This window comes from Carlito syrichta, unplaced genomic scaffold (genome assembly GCF_000164805.1).
Source record: "Carlito syrichta isolate Samal-C Ts95f unplaced genomic scaffold, Tarsius_syrichta-2.0.1 Scaffold302919, whole genome shotgun sequence".
In the NCBI taxonomy this organism is placed as follows: domain Eukaryota; kingdom Metazoa; phylum Chordata; class Mammalia; order Primates; family Tarsiidae; genus Carlito; species Carlito syrichta.
This window is the reverse complement of record NW_007247015.1, coordinates 21,791-36,540: the sequence shown is the minus strand read 5'-3', so window position 1 is coordinate 36,540 and position 14,750 is coordinate 21,791. Positions and strand designations below refer to the sequence as shown.

At 48.1% G+C, this 14,750-nt stretch overlaps 1 pseudogene; it reads right to left on the bottom strand.

Moving 5' to 3' along the window:
* Window positions 1–2,261: 2,261 nt before the first annotated feature.
* On the bottom strand, window positions 2,262–13,580 carry LOC103259624 (annotated as a pseudogene).
* Window positions 13,581–14,750: the final 1,170 nt, after the last annotated feature.

Here is a 14,750-nt window from a genome sequence, read left to right as displayed (position 1 = left end):
CCCTAATCAACACGTGATGCTGGGGGATCCTGCCAAATGTTGTGTCCTGGACATTCCAAGGCCATTCTCCTTCCTGCTTAACCCTGACCTTCACCCACTGGTCAAGGTCTAAGTGTCTAGCCTGGCCCTTTCCTGCCTCTTCCCGCAGCAGTGCTGGACTAACCCACTGACCTCGAAGGCAGGGGAAGTAGGAAGAGGGTCCTGGCTACAGCCACCAACTAGGGGAGAGATCCTTCAGGGAAGCAGAACAAGGCATCTCACCTCAGGCAGGGGACTCCAGGGAGGTTTTTCCTTGACATTCAGGCCTCTGAATTAGAAATGGGAGGGGGACGAGAGGGATACCTGGGCTTATATCCAGCAAGAGAAGCAGGGTTAGTGTAGAGAAAGGCTGGCAGAAACAGGGACACCAGGCCAGGGAAGCTGGGGAACACATATGGGGGCAAGTGCTGGAACAGGTCCCAAGGTCAGGAGGAGCAGCACCCAGGTAGTCACCAGGTGGGAAGAGTTGAGGACATCGCTGTTCCCTCAGGGTGGCAGGTAGAGAGGCAGGAGACCATCCAGAGGCTGTGCTGTGGGGGAGAAACTGCTTGGCGTCTGACATTCTCTCTCAGTGGTGAGACCCATATGCCCACCTGGGCTCCTCACAGCCCATGCTGGACAGCTGTGCATGCATGAGCCTCCTGAAGAGCCTGCGGGTCCCATGTGTGAGGGAGGGTGGCAGGTGCCTGGCGATGTGGCCAAGCTGGGCTTCCTTCCCGTGGCTCATTGGGGCTGTGCCCAGTTACAGCTGGGACATGATTTGTCCCTGCCCAAATCTATGTTGGAAACTTGATCCCCAGTGGGGCAGTGTTGGGAGATGGAGCCTATTGGGAAGTGTTGAGTCATAGAGGTGGATCCCTCATGAATAGACTGATCCTCCTCATCCGGCCCTAGGCTTGAGTGACTTCTTGCTCTAGCTGCATTGGATTGATTCACTTGAGAGCAGGGCTTAAGAAGAGTCTTGTTTACTTGATCTCTCTCTCTCTCTCTCTCTCTTGCTTCCTGTCTTGCTTCTATGTGGTCTCTGCACTTGGTCCTTCTCTGCACTTTCCCTTTTTGCCATGAGTAGAGGCAGCATGAGGCCTTCACCTGACAAAAGTTGGACTTTACAGTCACAAGAATTGTGAGCCAAAGCATCTTCTTTTCTTTATAAATTACCCAGCATTAGGTATAGCAAGAGAAAACCCACTGAGGCATGCCCTCAGCTCTGTCCTGCTATAATTCATCTAGTGTGAGAAAAGCTTCATCTTGAATGAAATAGAAGACTGCAGTCTTTCTCCTATAGATGTGATCTCCCTCTGATCTCCTGGAGAAAGGATCTTTGTCTAAACTCAGCTACTATGGGAACCTTAAGAACTGGAGGGTGTGGGTCACCAAAAATCACTCAGCATGTGACTATGTATGGGAGCTGGACCAGGGAGGCCCTCTGGGGTCCTGGTACCAAACGGCACCCTCATCTCCCTTTTCTCTCCTCAGAAGGGAGTTGTCTTATCTGTCTTTCCTGCCCTTTGGTCTCTCCTCTCTACCTTTTTATCTCCTAAGGGAAGCAGACCACTACATACACCTTGTGAAATTTATTTCAGGTTCAAGGACTAGCGGGTGGTCTTAATGACATTTAGGTAGGCATTTGCCGTACAGGACGGATTGAGATATACAGATCAGATGGCACTCAAATAGGGCCTGTGCTAGGCTTATCCTTGGCTCCCCATTGTGTCCACATCCTAAACCATAGAACTTGTGATTATGAACTGCATATGTCAAAAGGACTTTGAAGAGGTGAGTAAAGGACGTTGAGGTGGTGAAATTATCCTAGATTAATCGAACAAATTTGATGTAATCACAAGGGTCCATGTAAGAGGAAATATGGGTGATGACAGTAAGAGACTGAGATTTGAAGATGCTATTGACTTTAAAGATAAAGAAGGGGCTATGCCCCAAAATGGGAAAAAATTGCAGCCCTGGAGCTGAAAAGCCAGGGGAAAGACTCTTCTAGAGTCCCCAGAAGGGTTTAGCTCTGTCCACAATTTGACTTTTGCTAATAAAACCCATTATAACTTTGACTGCCAAACAGTAAGAGAATTTCTACTGTTTAAAATGACTATTTTTGTGGTAGTTTATTACAGCAGCAATAGGAAACTCAGATAGGACGTCCAAACAGGCAGAAGGAATAAGACAGGTATGGAGGCTGGAGGACAAGCAGGGAATCAGGAGTCGGTGGACAGTCAGTGATGCAGGTGGGTAGGAAAAAGGTATATAAACAGGTAGAAAGACTGGAGGAAGGGACAGAGAAAAGGCCAAACAAACTGGAGGACAGCAGGTAGGATAGCAGGCAGGTAGGAAGGAGGGCAGGTGGGCAGATAGATAACAGGATGTGGACAGACAAGCAGAGGACAGGAGGAGGAGACGAGAAGACAGGATGGCAGGTGGTGGCCTTCAGAGCCCGTCCTTGTCCCCTCACGGTTGGAGAGCTTCCTGAGATGCAGGTGGATCCCATTGTTGGATTTCAACACAGCTTGAGGTATGAGAATGGGGACCCTGGTGGGACCAGGGAGCAGCTCAAAGTGGAATAGGGTCAGGGCCACGGACACCTTCAGCTTGTTCATGGCAAATTGTTTCTCGATGCAGTTTCTGAGCCAGGCAGGGACAGCAAACTGAGAATGCTGAATCCTTGCCACTAGAATATGAAAGATGTAACCAGGGATGGACAGCAAATTGAGAAGTGATGTCAGGCTCCATTCTGAGCTGGGCAGGTATTGGCTCCTGAGCTCCAACCCAGAGGTGGGCATTAAGGGCCCTCACTCATGGGCCCAGGCCTGACCCCCTGTTCTCACAGGCCACACACACCTCTACACCAGCCTCAATGTACAGTCTCCCTTGAGGGTTGACAAATCTACCCGTCTTTCAGGGTTATCTCTTAACTCTGCTCTCAGCGGGCAGGAGCCCCTCTATCAGGACAGTTCCAGTGCTCTAAGGCACAGGGTGCAATTACATGAGTGGTTTACAGAATTATCACTGGTTTGTTGACTCTTCCACAGAGAGTTTCTGGTTCCTCAGTGTGGAGGCCAGTTCAGGTCACTGTAGGGCTAGTGTGGGCCACACTCTCAGTGGTTCACAATGTCTGGGGACACACAGAAGGGCACCCAGGAAGCTTCCTGGAGGGGCACTGGATGGGTGGGCTTCAGTGTTACCCCACCTTCTTCCCACTCATGGTCCAGAATCCCTTCACTCCCCCTTAGTGCCCTCGCAACTGTAGCCTTCTAATTCTAGTCCAGAAGAGTCCCTCCTTGCCCTTCTTCTGTCTCTCACCTAGACTTTACTACTGTCCCTGCTTTGCTTTTATCCACATTGAAGCCACCATCCAGCTCAGACCTCCCATACTCTTCAGCATGGGTGGAACAGTGTCCAAAGACCCCAAACTGTCAGCCCAGACCTCTGCGGGCTGTTGTCTCATCTGCCTCTTACCCGTCCAGCCACTTCCTAGACCAGTTCCCTTAGAGAAGACTGAGAATGTCCTCCCTCCACCTTTGCCTGCCACATCCCCACCAAGTGGCTCTCATCCCCTGCTGGCTGTGCCTCTTCCTCCTGGACAACGAAGGCATTTGAACTTTATTTATAGACAGTCATAGTCCAATGTGTAGGACAGCACCAGGAATGTGGACACTCCAAGTGCCCTTCAGTGGGTGAATGAGTGAATGAAAGGATGAATGAAGAAATGATATCTGTCTGGAATGTAGTAATATGCTTCTGTACAACCATTTTTATCCTTGACTGAACACTTAGAGGCAGGAATAATGCCTTTTATCTCTGTTTTCCCATGGCGCTGCACAAGACTTGGCCCACAGAAATAGACTTAACAAATACTTTTGAATATGAAAGATGTAACGAAGTTTTAAAAATGAATAAAATAGAATGAGATGCACTGAGAGTATTAGTTCTTAGCTGACAGTTGAGCTACTAAATACTTTCCTGTCCTCACGTGGCAATAGCCATGATTTGCAGACAACGTTAGGGGGAAGTACTCATCCTGAGATAAATCAGTGCTGGAAAAGATGGGTTCTGCAAGAACAATAGCCTGAAAGTCTGTTCTGTGAAGCTGATTCAGCATTGGAAGTGTTTACAGAATAGTTTTTTCAGTAAAACCTTGTTCTAGTAACAATTTATATCATTTCTGAGGATTTGCACCGCAGTAATAGTGGCATGTATCAGTCCAGCTCACAGCGATTTCAACTATGCTTCATATTCAACATACCAGGAGCTTACAAGTGCTATGTATCATGTACTATTTAGTGTGGTTTCCCTCAAAGTCAGACTATTGTTCTCACTTTTATGATTTTTGTCAACATTGTACTGTATGAGCTATTGGATTGCAGAATAGAGATCCCATTCTATGTGCAGAATTTTGCCAAATGAAAAAGTAGACGTCAGGCCAGGTGCCATGGCTCATGCCTATAATCCCAGCACTATGGGCAACCAAGGTGAGAGGATTGCCTGAGCCCATGGGTTCGAGACCAACCTGGGCAACTTGGTGAGACCTCATCGCTACAATACATCAAAAGGAGTAGCCGGGCATGGTGGCATGTGCCTGTAGTTCCAGCTACTTTGAAGGCTGAGGCAGATCACCTGAGCCCAACAGGGCAAGGCTTTGGTGGCCGTGAGCATGTCACCGTACTCTAGCCTGGGCGACAGAGTGAGACTCCAACTCAAAAAAAGAACAACAACAAAAAAAGAAAAAGTAGACATGTGAACATTGTCATGCAGTAAACATTTGTTGGGCAAGACAGCAAATGTGGAGATGATGCGCCTTAGTTTAACTTTCTGCAAAGGGATATGTTAACCAATGGCTTAAAAGGTAGGACTAGCAGCCAGGCTCAGTGGCTCAGCCTGTAATCCCGTGCCTTTGGGAGGCTGAGGTGAGTGGATTGCCTGAGCCCACGGGTTCGAGACCTGCCTGGGCACCAAGACCTCATCTCTACAATAAATCAAAAAATTAGCAGGGCGTGGTAGCGCATGCGTGTAATTTCGGCTACTGGGAAGGCTGAGGCGGAAGGATCGCCGGAGCCCAGCAGGTCGAGGCTGCGGTGGCTGGGAGCGGCCACGGCACTCCAGTCTGGGCGACTGAGTGAGACTCCAACTCAAAAAAAAAAAAAAAAAGGTAGGACTAGCAAGGAGTCTCAAGTCTAAACAGATGCAAAGATTTCAAGGATTTCATTCTGTGGCCAACTAACAAATTACAGTTTTTCTGCTAGTGTGCTGCACTGAGAATGTGTAAGGAGAGAAAAATAGACTCTTTAGTATTTCTAATCATTGAGAAAAGCAAACACATGGAGTTGAATTTACCAGAGAAAATCTAATATTGAAAAGTCATTCTCCTAGAGTGAGGAAAACACCAGAATACACCCATGGACAGTGATTTCTGTGTGGCCACTGGAAAGAGCAGAGAGAGCAGAAACTCCATGGTTGCCCTGGAATGTCACATTCTATAAGCCGGGCTCGGTGGCTCAGTCTGTAATCCCACACTTTGGGAGGCTGAGGTGAGTGGATTGCCTGAACCTGCGGGTTTGAGACCCGCCTGGGAAACTTGGTGAGACCTCATCTCTACAATAAGTCAAAAATTAGCCGGGCATGGTAGCGCGCGCCTGTAGCTCCAGCTACTTGGAAGGCTGAGGCAGAAGGATCGCCAGAGCCCAGCGGTCAGGGCACTCCAGTCTGGGTGACAGAGTGAGACTCCAACTCAAAAAAAACCCCGACATTCTATTGTACAAGACACGCCCACACCAGGTCTCCTTTCACAAACATCAACATCCAAGGTCACAGCTAAAATGCTACATATGAACATACAAGGTCACAAACATTTGGCGTGTGCCCCAAGACTTCCCCTATGTTCCCACCCTAGTAACACGAGGACAGCTCTCCTTCATCCTCCTGAGAAAGGCAGGAAGCCATGGCTGTGTCGTGCAGAACCTGGTGCAAAGCTGGAAGGGTCAAACACCTGCAGAGAGAGCAGCAGGGCTAGGATAGGGAGGGACATGCTTCCAATCCATGAGGGGGCAGGATGCTCAGGGTCAGGAGCAGAAGAAGGTGTTGGTCTAAGGGGTCACCTCATACCTTCCTCTCGGTGTCCCCTTATCTCTGGGTTTGGCCCCATCTTTGGGTTGTGGTGAAAGCCATAAATGGAAAGGATGACTGAATCCTGTGGAGAAAGAGAAGAGTGATCACCTTCATGAGAGTGCCTGGCCCTCCAGCCAGCAGGGATAAGTGCATAAAGAAAAGACCTGGGTACCACAGACCTTCGCTTTGAACAGGATGATCCTACCACTATGTAGATGGAGTGGGTTTGACTTAGCACCTGAGCTCAGAAGATAAGCAAAAAGTCATGAATCCAGGAATGAGAAGCAAGACAGATTCAGAGCACTGCTCTTTGGGGCAAGTCTAGTGACAATTCATATTTGCCAAATACCTTCCATGAGCTGTTAGTGAATATACATGAACTCTTTATAGAACAACCTTCCAAGAAAGATCTTCTTCTTCTTTTTCTTTCTTTCTTTTTATTTTAAAGGTATGGGGTAGAATTCAGGGTTAGGTATACAAACGATCATAATGCAGATACCCTTGTTGATGAGGTGTGCTATCCTTTCCCCAGGCAGTTTCCCAGTACTGCCAATTCTGCTTCCCTGCACCCCTCCTGGCAGTTTCCTGCTACTGCCAATTCTTTTCTTATAGTATTATGATAATTGTTCAAGGTTCGCTTATGAGTGAGAACACCTGCTACTCAGTTCTTTTTTTCTGTGATACATCACTCAGTATTACCTAAGTCCATCCAGGTTGCTGCGGAAGTTCTTGATTTTGTTCTTCTTTATGGCTGCATAATATTCCATTGTGTATATGTATCACATTAAAAAAAATTCAGTCCTCTTTTGATGAGCAGCACAGTTGGTTCCATGTTCTTGCTACTGTGAACAATGCTGCGATAAACATACGTGTGCAGGTATCTTTTTTATAGAGTGTGTTTTGAGTTCTTCCGGGTATATTCCCAGTAAATGGATTGCGGGGTTGTACGAAAGATCAATTTTTAGATCCTTTAGGAATTGTCACACTGTTTTCCACAGAGGCTGTACTAGTTTACACTCCCACCAACAGTGTAGAAGCGTTCCCTTTTCGCCGGATCCTCTTCAGCAGAAATATCTTCTCTGATCACCTCTTTTCAGATGAGATTCTGTGTCTCAGAGAGGTGGACTGTCCTGCCTATGATCACACATCTAGTACATGACAACCAGGGGAGGTTGAGCCTTGGTGGCCTCTGAGCACTGCAGGGGTCTCAGATGCTCTCTGCCATCAACCTGAGGGCTCCTTAGAGACTGGAAAACAGGTGAATCATGACACTGGACTCCTGAACGCCCTCATTTGTCTTGACCCCATTAGGAAAGAACCACAGCTCCCTCTGCCCCTATCGGATTCTTTCTCCAGTCTCCACATCTGAGAGAATAGAATTTTAGGCTAGTCCTCTCAAGGACACATCTGAAGGCTAACATAGCATTAAGGTAGTGTGCAAAGCATTTTATACACGAAGATGTCTGTCTCTCCATGTGAGCCTGTGGAGAGCTTAGATGAGTGAGTGTGGGAAGTTCCTATCTTTGGGCAAGGAGTGTCCATCAGGGAAGGTGATGGGTTTGCTTAGATCCCTGCCAATATTTGGTACTGGTGGGTAGATTCTCATTGCCTCTTTGATGCACACAGTGGTGTGGGGCATCTCGTCCAGGTGCTCCCTGCATCAAAACCCATCCTGAAGAGTGGTCAGGGCCTGGGAAGAGCAGGATCTTCCCCCACGAAGAGGGCAGGTCTCTCCCATCTCTTGAGTACTCACTCACCCGGTGATGGAGACTCCATCCCCAGAAGGTTCTGGACCTCCTCCCGACACCTCTGCTGATGCTTGGGGTTCACAGAGAGAGCATAGAGGACCCTGGAGATGCCACTGGCTATGGTGTTGTAGCCCTCGAACATGAACGTGTCCACCTCAGCACGGAGGTCCTTGTCTGACAAGCTGCTCCCATTCTCCATCTGGAGGAAGCCACAGCGAGAGTGCAAGGTTTGTCTCTTGCTCTGTGCCTCTGGGCTGAACCTCAGGCCTCTCCTACATGCACTCACTTGGCCAAGAGGAGAATGTCCAGGAAATCCAAATGCCTATTCCTCCTGATCTTCTTCAGCTCCCCCTCCTCCTGGAGGCGAGCCTTCCTTAGGGGGATTAGTTGGTCTGTCCCAGAAAAGGAGTTACCAGGAAGAGCTGAGAGTAATCCCCAGAAGGCCCAGCTGCCCACGTGCCCCCATCTTGGTGCCTGGTAGACTCAGCAGGAGTGTGGTGTGGGTGCTTGTGTCAGGGGAGGGAGTTCTAGCATATGTGAGGGAGATCAGGCCTCTCCTAAGTGGCACAGTCCATGAAGACTCTGCTCAAACTCTGATGGGATGGTGTCTCATTCAACCACCTCTATGTGGTGACACATCACCTAAATCCTAACAGACACCTCAACTCCCAGTCTCTGCCTCAAGGAAGTCTCCACCTGAATGTGTCCTTGCTCCTGCCTTAGGAGTCGGGACCAGCTTCTTTGACTTTCCCTGGTAAAGGCAAGGGGACTAAAGGAGGAGACAGAGACTGTGTGCCGATGGGTGACTTGGTAGGCATACTGGGTCCAGTGGCCATTAGGTGTCAGGCTGTAAATAGTGTCATTCTGGTAAAAGGCATTTCTCACACAGGAAAAAAGTAGGTTGTTCAGATCCTTGATAGCCCAGATATAGGACTGAGAGTTCCTGAGGGAGAAAATGGAGAAGAAACCAGGATCTAGGGGACCATTGACCTGAAGGCAGAGTGGGGTCTGGGTGAGGACAGCTTCCAAAGTGGTTAAGCAGCACTGAGGCACCTGTCTCTTCTGTTTTACAGTCATTGTGACCCTCAGGCCTTTATAAGATGGTATGACATTCCAGGCTCTGCCTTAGTTAGGGATGAGTGTTCTGTTCTGTTCCTGAGTCATTGTATTTATTGTCTACTTAGACGGGACAAAAGAGATCTGTGGGTGAGCCAGGTTTCCAGGGTCTACCTGTGCTAGGGATGAGGGATTTATGCCTGAGTCATGATTTCCAGGGTCTACCTATGCCAAGGATGAGGTATCTATGTCCTAGTAATGGTTCCAGAGTTTACCTGTACTAGGGATCAGGGATCTGTGCCTGAGTCAGGATTGGTCTGGTTTGAAATTAGAGCTTGGTTGGGGGTTGTATCTGGTTTATGTGGAGGTGAGTCCCTAAACTGGTTCACCTACCTCTCAGGAATGTCTACTCCGGTTGGGAAGGGCAAGGGCACTGCAGATGAGGGCATCACTGACCTGTCCACCTGGACACTGTCATTGGTGACTGAAGGCACGTTTCATGATGGTGTCCAGGGTCATCAAGAAGACGTGCTGAAAGACCTCCAGAGAGAATTCCTGGCTGATGAGCTCCTCCCATTTGTCCTGTAAACCTTACTGATTTCCCCAGAACTTCTCAACAATAAGGGTAGGTTTTCCTCTGACCCTCCAGATGCCCTGTGTTGGATCTCTCACTTTCTGGAGAAGATGCATAGTAGAAATTGGGACTGTGAAGCCAGTGTTTGTAAACTGATGCATACTTCACATAAAATTTTAACACAAATTTAGCTTTAGCCACCCACGGTAGCTTGAAGTAATTTGAAGTTTGAGATTTAGTTATGACCTCTGGGAGGGAATAACCTTTTTTTTGTTGTCAGAGATAAGTAATAGGGAGACTTTTCAGTGTTCTTAGGACTGAGCTTGTTCTGATGAATTGATAGGACTCCACTTTAGGAAGAAAAGTGTCAACACAGAGAAAGCCTTCGGGTCACCATGGGCCCTCCTAAAGGAGGACATCAGGGACTTTAATCCCTTTTCACCCATCCGATCTTTGCTGAGCACAGTTGTGTGAGATACCAGAGTCCTGATGTGAGGAGGGAGTATGGCAGGGATGGATCTGAGAATGTATACTTGGTGTCTAATTCACTTTGTGGGTGACTCAAATCCATGCAGAAGTGTTGGACCCCAGGCCAGAACCTGGTTGGGTGACATCTTGGCATGTCTGTCCTGCTACTGAAGCCGCCATTTTCCAGGCCAGCCAAGGTCAGGGAGTCTTTGTGTCCGGTGAGAATGACCACTTCCTAAGTTCACTATGGTGAAGATTTCAAGGTGGAGGAGATGGGCCTTGTATCCACCATGACCATCTGGTCCTGTGATGGTGAACAAAACCTGAATCCAACCCGATTTTTGGATACTCTCCTTTCCCATCGACTTCTGGGGAACTCTACTTTTATAGTAGTGACCTGAGGCTGTTTTCTTTGTGGCTTTGTGAAAACTGTCAGTGACACACAGAATTAAGAGTGGAATTGGTGAGAGTGTGAGCTGAGAGTGGGTGTGGGGAATGAAGATATAGAAGAACTCACCAGCATCACTTAGACGGAGCCTGCCATGAACCCCACGTAAGGCTTGAGGATGTTACAGTGGAAGGCTGGTGTCAGCAGCTGTTGATGTTGGAACCACGATTCCCCATTCAACAGGAACAAAATATACCCTGGCCATAGATGGGTGTGTGTATGTTGGAGGCAGACAGAATATAGGGATGAGTGGGGTGCATTTCAGGCTCATGAATGTCCTAATTGGGCTAGTATATATACATTCATATGATTTCACCAGGTGTAAGAGAAAAATTTAAGAGGAGTTGGGGCAGGTCAAGTAGGAACTTAAGGAAATGTCAGGCTGAGGATGCCTGGAGAGAACTGAGAGTTGATGTGAAATAAGGTGAAATCAGGAGGACTTACACTAATATTAGGAGGGGGATGAAGGTCTTGTTAGAAGAAGGGTGATGAGGTTTAATTTAGATATAGGACCATGGCAGTGTTGGTCCATCACCTGTTGCTCTCTGTGAGCCAAAGAGAAAGCTCTTGTCAAGTACAACTGGCATGTGGACCATAGTATGTACCAACCCATGGAACCAAGAATCTGTTGACAGAATGAGTTTTTGGGTCTGAAAAGTAAGAAAGGGCTTTACAGGGAACTGGAGCTACTACAGAAGGCAGCCCTTAAGGCAGCTGTGGCCCAGACTATGGACTGCCATCAGTTCTTAGTATCTCTCAGTTGGTCATTTGACACATCACCTCCCACTTTTCTCCAATCTCCTTCCGTTTTTATTCTTAAAGTCAGTGTGGGCAAAGGACAGAGACTCAGTGTTCCACAGCAGAACACCCACAGAACGAGGAGGAGAGTGACCAGGAACATGGACAAAGTCCTCCATGCCAGAGAGTAAAATACAGCCTTGGGCATTTCTCTCTTGGCCTTAGCCTTCCCATGATCCAAGCAGGCAGAATTAGAGGTTCCAATCATGATTCAGTGTGGACATGCAACTTGTGTTACTTATGGGGTAATTTACATTTCGGTTCACTTCAATTTGGTTACAAGAGAGAAAGAGAGAGAGAAAAGAGTAAATAAATCCAGCCTCAAAGAACTGTTTTAAATGTTCGATACTAAATCCATATTGTTTGCCTTATGCTGGGCTACCCCGAGAGAATAATTGCCAGGATGTTTAGAATTGTTGGCTGAACTGCCATCTTCTTCTGGAGTTTTACAGACCCAGGAATGTGTACTCAAGAGGGAAGACCTGCTGCAACCCAGATGATGTTCCATTCTCACCTGATCTCCCCGGAATCACCTTCGTGTACTCAGGGCCATAGATTAGGAGGTGGGCTTTGCTCCGCCATATCCAATGGAAACAGGCTTGTCTCAACCCATCTTTTAATCAGTTGCATCTCCTGGGTATTTTGAAACTGTCACCAGGGGAGACAGACGAAAGGGCGAAAAACATAGCAGTGAAAACGTTGATATAGTTCTTGTCACTCGATTGGAGTGAACGGCAATCTTTACCCCAGGGAGCTTATTTTGGACAGATCAGCAGAGGTTAGGGATTTGGAACTGTCTTTGATGACCTGAACTGTGATCTTGTTGTCTCCCCAGGATTTGGCCTAAACCAGATTCTGTCCCCTGTTGGGTGAGTCATGTGCCTTAGAGAAGCGATAGGGGTCAGACACTTCAGCTCCATGCAACCTCTGTCTCTTCTTAAGTGTGTTCAAACCACAACCCCTTGGCAACCCCCTCTCCATGTGGCCCCTTACCTTGCTTTGCCCCCAGCCCCCAGTGCTGACAGTGCAGGGTCGTTGGTGTTTCCCCTCCCCAGCCCTGGAGATGCTCCTTTCCCTCCTTCCTCAGTCTCTCCACACACCTGAGGCAACCCTCCTGCTGTTCTAGGCTCTTGCTGGGGCTGGGACACAGGGAGGGCGTGATATGCTCGACTCCAAGGAGCTCTTGGTTCAGGTGTGTGGGAGAGCTGGGAGATCAACAGATCAATGGTACAACTCAGGTCTCAGTGTCCCTCAGTGGAGGATGTGATGCAGGCTGTGTCCACTTGTGTGCCCATGACTGTCAGGGTTTCAGAAAGTCCCAATCTCAGGCAAAGTTAGCTGGTTTTCCTGTACATCTGACCTCTGCCACTCATGCCAGCAGTGAGCTCTTTTCCTTTAGCCTGACACCTTCTGAGATTCCTGCCTATGTCCCCACAAGCTGTGAACCCCAAAGCACTCATATTCATTAGACTGATGTCTGTGTTCCCAGGTAAGCTTGGAACCAGGCAGAGAGGACAGCATTAAGTGACTGATTAATCTAGAAGCTCTGTTCTTTGAAAACAACTGGTTTGGGAGAGGTGGGACCAAAAAAAAAAAAAAAGAAAAGAAAAGAAAAAAAAACAACCTAGGCTGCTGGGGGTGCACAGTCTAAAGAGGAGGAGCCCCAGGAAGGATCAGCCATTGCCCTCTCATGCAGGGCTGCCAGGACAGACTTTAGATCTGTATAAGGATCACGTGGGTGACAGAGCTGAGCACCAGCAGTGCAGGCTTTTTGGGAGGGAATGAGCTCCCTGTGGCTGAGGTGAACCTAGACTGGAGAGGTAGACTGGGTGTTCTGGGGAAGTCATGTGCTCAACACAAAATCAACACTGTACCCTAAGCACTTGCTGGCCAGGCAGTCTGTGTCCTGGTCCTCCCTGTCCTCCCGGTTGTTCCTGAAGAGCCAGAGGATGGGAGCAGAGGGGAACTGCTGGAGAGCTTTGAGCAGTCTCTGCCTGTAGGTAGAGTTGGGCTGCTTTGAGCAGCAGCAGCAGCAGGACAAGCAGGGAGAATGCTTGGAGGAGCCCTGAGACGCTGCCCAGGAGTTGCATAGGGATCAGCACAGAGACAATCAGAGTGCAGCACTTGCTGAATCACTGGCTGCCTCTTCTTGTCCCTGACTGCTTTTGCTCACCTCTGCCCTTTCCTGAAAGGAACCCACCTCCACCCCACCCACCTGTGGGAAAGGTGAAGTGGGAAGTTAGAGCTTGGACCTTAGCGTCCAGAGTTGAAGAACTGTGGAGGATCCATCTGGGGAAGAGGTGAGAGGAAACCTCCCTCACCTGTCAGTGGTAATGACCATGCACACAACAGTGCCCCCACCACAGTATTAATCACAAATATTTAATGAGCACCTACTACGTGCCAGGCAGTATGCTAGTATGCTAGGTGGAGGCCATAGCTGCAAGAAAAACTGACATGAACCCCCAACTGTAATTCCCAGTCTAGTTTACAAAATATTCAGTGGGTCTGGCTGGTTTTATTATCACTCCAATTTCAGTGATGACAAACTGATTACACAGAGGTAAAATCACGTGGCAAATGTGAAATAGCCTGTGAGAGTGGAAGGTGGGATGAGACTGCTTCTGTGTTGGTCTCCAATACGACCTATCCTGACTGCCTCAGAAGTGTTTTCATGCACTTGTCTGAGTCCCCTCATCACTCATGAACAGGGTGCCCGTGCTGGAGAATGGAGCACTCTACTTGGACTCAGGAGGCTCAAGCCTCAGCTTCTTCTGTTGTAAGGTAGGTTCGTAATCCTTATCCTAAATACCTCATAGGACTGCTCAATATTTTAGCCATTCTTTTATTCAGCAAATATTTCTTGAGCTCATAGTCTAGTGGCTAATGGCAGAAAATTAAATCAGTTCAAAAAACAATCTTAAGATTTTACTGGAGGTATGAAATGTCCAGATGGGGAAGGAGAAATTTTAAAAATGGATAAGATCTTGATGGATGAAGAGGAGTCACCAGGTGGAGAGTGCCAGGGTCAGAAGCCAATAAAATCATGGAGGTTATACATAGAGGAAGGGCAATAGGAATGTGTACATCTTCAAGTTCCTGACTCTCCCTTTTTTCATGATTGTCTCCTCTAAGGTCATATTTAATGTTCAGCATTATAAAGAAAAACACAGCCGGGCTCGGTAGCTGAGCCTGTAATCCTGCGCTTTGGGAGGCCGAGGTGAGTGGATTGCTTGAGCCCGTGGGTTCGAGACCCACCTGGGCAACTTAGAGAGACCTCATCTCTACAACAAATCAAAAATTAGACGGGTGTGGTAGCGTGCGCCTGTAGTTCCAGCTACTTGGAAGACTGAGGCGGAAGGATCGCCGGAGCCCAGCAGGTTGAGGCTGCAGTGGCCGGGAGTGTCCACTGCACTCCAGACTGGGTGACAGAGTGAGACTCCAACTCAAAAAATAAATAAATAAATAAAGTAAAACACAACAGATATTCCTGGTAGGAATTTTTGGAATC